Source organism: Sinocyclocheilus anshuiensis, unplaced genomic scaffold, assembly GCF_001515605.1.
Source record: "Sinocyclocheilus anshuiensis isolate Anshui unplaced genomic scaffold, SAMN03320099.WGS_v1.1 scaffold1050, whole genome shotgun sequence".
In the NCBI taxonomy this organism is placed as follows: Eukaryota; Metazoa; Chordata; class Actinopteri; order Cypriniformes; family Cyprinidae; genus Sinocyclocheilus; species Sinocyclocheilus anshuiensis.
The window spans coordinates 416760-420115 of record NW_015536519.1 but is presented as its reverse complement, the minus strand read 5'-3'; the positions used below and the strand labels follow the sequence as shown (position 1 = coordinate 420115).

Below are 3356 nucleotides of genomic sequence, written 5' to 3'. Positions count from 1 at the left end.
TAATGTAATCAAATTAAATATAAAACCAAAGCTATTTGCCACTGCGAGGGCATTAATGTTTTTATAAAAAATATTTTATAGTTTGTTATAGAAAAACAGAGTCCAGAGCCTCTATCAAAACAGTATAACAGGCACCTTCCGAGTAGAGACCTGCACTATCGCGGGACAACACTTGATGGGTGAGTGCGGGTGCGGGCGGGTAGACACTCGTGTGTGCGGAATGCGGGAGAATAAGGGTGTATCACAGTAGGCAATCTTAACCGTGCCTGAGTGCGTCTGACCCCCAAAGCCCGGTTCATTTGACTAGTGTGATCACTCCGGTTCGTTTAGCCGGCCCTGGCTCAGTTGGAAGATGTGGGCCAGAGCGCGGTTCACTTGTGCTCGGTCGCGGCACGCATGTAGTGTTGGAGTGCTGAACTTCTGATACGTGCAGCATGATTGAGTGAACATATCTGAGCATCAAAAGTGATAGATCTGTAAAGCAATATATTGTGAGAGGGCCGTGTTTTATCGCGTCCCAGACGACTCAAAATAATAAACCACAAAGTTAACAAAACGATGCACTCGACTGTGCTGAGCGAGAGCGCTTCTCTGCAGTGGCAGAGCTAGCGTGCTATACATGGGATGGCCAAGGCTTATTCAGGGGGTCCATAGACCATGACAGAAAATCAGTGTGTAACTCCAACCTGACATAAAAACGCATGAATAAATTATATGATTACTGATTAATTCACATTACCCCTCATTAGTTAAATATACAGGGAACCCTATTGTCAAGCTTAAAAGTAATTGATTTGTATTCAAGTTCATATTAGACCATTTTTTATAATAATAGTATAGGCCCTATCTATACATTTTATTAATTATAATAAAAAAGAGCATAAATTAGTAAATAAATAATAAATGTAATTTTTGCAAAATTCTCCTCTCTAATGTACATTTTTCTCACTAGTTAATGGACACTGAATGGATTTTCTGCTGTTATGTGACAATGCAAACCAGTCTCACGGCATTTCGTGACTGGGTTGAAAAATGTATTCTAGCTGCTGTCTTTCGGCTGTTGAAACATTAATTGGACGATTACATGAGACACAATACATTCAGTAAGTTGTAGTGCATCTTTCAACATGAATTGGATGTTTATTTAATGTTTATTTCATGCTATTTAAAATGCACTTCTGCTTCGCTTGAACTGAGGCAAAGCAGGAGCGCACATGAACTGTCACGCCTCTCAAGAGCTCCAAAATGTATTTATCGTTCGAAATTCTTCATAAAACTAACAGAATTTGAATGCTCAGACTTTGTTTCCTATTATCAAAGTGACCTGCTCTGTCTTGTCTGTCAGTGAGTTGTCTGTGTCTTGTTTTGCGCTCTGTGATGTTCATCTTGCCTTATCCTGGGTCCGAATAAAACATCAGGTCATGCACAGACTTATCCTGTCTCTTTTAATTTAAATCTATATTTATTCACACCGGCTTTTGAAAACCTCTTTGCAAACACACTTGCCTGAAAAAGTGCGGGGGACAAAATTACGTTATATTAAAAGAGTGGGGGGGGGGGCACGTCCCCCACGTGATCTACGTCCCTGTGTGTCCTCTCTGCTCTGCAATGTTTTTCACTCCATAAGAAAATGAATGCGTGGCACGAGAGGCTGGAAATGGACGAGATGAAGCACGATGCGGAACGTGTCGCATCCTTGAGTTCGAGGCTAAAATAAGAGCCTGGTCTCATGAAAATGCGTATAAATAGTATGCCAAATAAAAACGAAAACACGTGGTATTGATACGCAAAAATGGACTTTGGCGTGCATATGATACGCATGTGTTTGGCGTGCATATGATACGCAGTTTTCGCGTATATATGATACACATCTACTCCACAACCCTAAACCTACCCATCGCGTAGCATATACACGCCAAAGTCCATTTTTGTGTATCAGTACCACGAGTTTTCGTTTTTATTTGGCGTACCAATTATACGCACTTTCATGAACATTCAGTACGATTGAACAAAGAAAATGAAGTAGTAGCATATTAATTATTGGAGTGGCACCCGGGGTGGCCGATCAGATGTCAGGAGTGTCCTGTACAGACAGATACTAACACACACACACATAGAGAATCAACAACTTCTTCAAAGCTGTGTTGTTTAAACCCAAGCTCTAATCACCCCAGATAACCCAGATATGAAGTACTTTTTCTCAGCTAGAGGTTTCAGACAACATTCTTTTCTATTTTCTAATGTTTAAAAATAAAAAATAAAGTAACTGCTTTAATTGTAAATTGGTCATTTAGATTAGAGTATGTGTACTTCATCACGATAACAGGACGAGTAAGAGTAGAAACATCGCTGTATTTAAAATCTGCTTGAACCGTGGGGAACTTTGGCAAGAACAGCTCTGATCCAAGCCTTACTGTGCTTCCCTGCTGCGATGCTATAAAATAAAAAACAGAAACCCTACACATGTCCACTGTTCTTTGATAATTAAAAATTCTCCAACAGGAACCCTGTAGAGTTAAATGCTTAATTTGCCAACATCAATTATTTTCTACAATCATTTTAAAAAGGAGGGACAATTCGGCATTTCCTCCATCGTATCCCAAATCCACAGAGAAACTCCAGCTTTGCCGCCCAGTTTTGGCAACAGCTTTTCTGTCAGGAGCACCATGATGCTTTAAAATACTGCCTACGCAGGCAGTGCACTAGGTTTTGGTTCAGAGCCACAGAGAGATGAACGGGATTGTCCAGTGATGGAGTGACAGTGACCCTGTAGCACTGAAGGTAAGACGACATTTGATGTTTAATAAGCTTTAATGATTTCAGTTCAGTGAGAGAGAGATACGCATTTGAGATGAACTCACACACAGTGCAGTACACTTTAGACAGAAGCTTTCCTGATGCATGAACACTGCTATTACACATTACAATACACTGTATCTAGATTGCATATAAATATAATCCGTGAAAAAGCAGCAGCTGTGGTTTAACAGAACTGTAAAAACATTTTAGGCTATTATTTTTAAATGTAAATTTAAAATTTAGATTTCTTACAAAGCTTAGACTTAGATTTCTTCCAGTTTTTGTTCAGTAAGGGACAATCAACAGATTTTTACTGTAGCATTATACAGTCTTTTAATATTAAAATCATGATGATTTTTACAGTGGACTCAAAATATAGTGATTATATTTAGTTTTATGGAAACTACAGAACAGCTTTTCTCATCTGGTGGATCGAGACCCAAAAACTGGTTGCAAAAGTCAAGAGACATTTAGAAACCAAACATCAAAACTCTAAAGATAAAGTAAATTTTCCTCTTCAATCATGATCATTTTGCAAATTGTTGGGGCTGTGTGTG

General features: G+C 39.1%; 1 protein-coding gene across 1 annotated transcript in view; it reads left to right on the top strand.

The window, feature by feature from the left end:
- Positions 1-2682: 2682 nt before the first annotated feature.
- The window catches only part of LOC107693515 (cerebellin-1), a 5511-nt gene continuing 4837 nt past the window's right edge, over positions 2683-3356 (top strand). The window contains exon 1 of the mRNA XM_016492938.1: positions 2683-2781. The gene's annotated coding sequence lies outside the window, so the exon portion shown is untranslated. The remainder of the gene's footprint in view (positions 2782-3356) is intronic.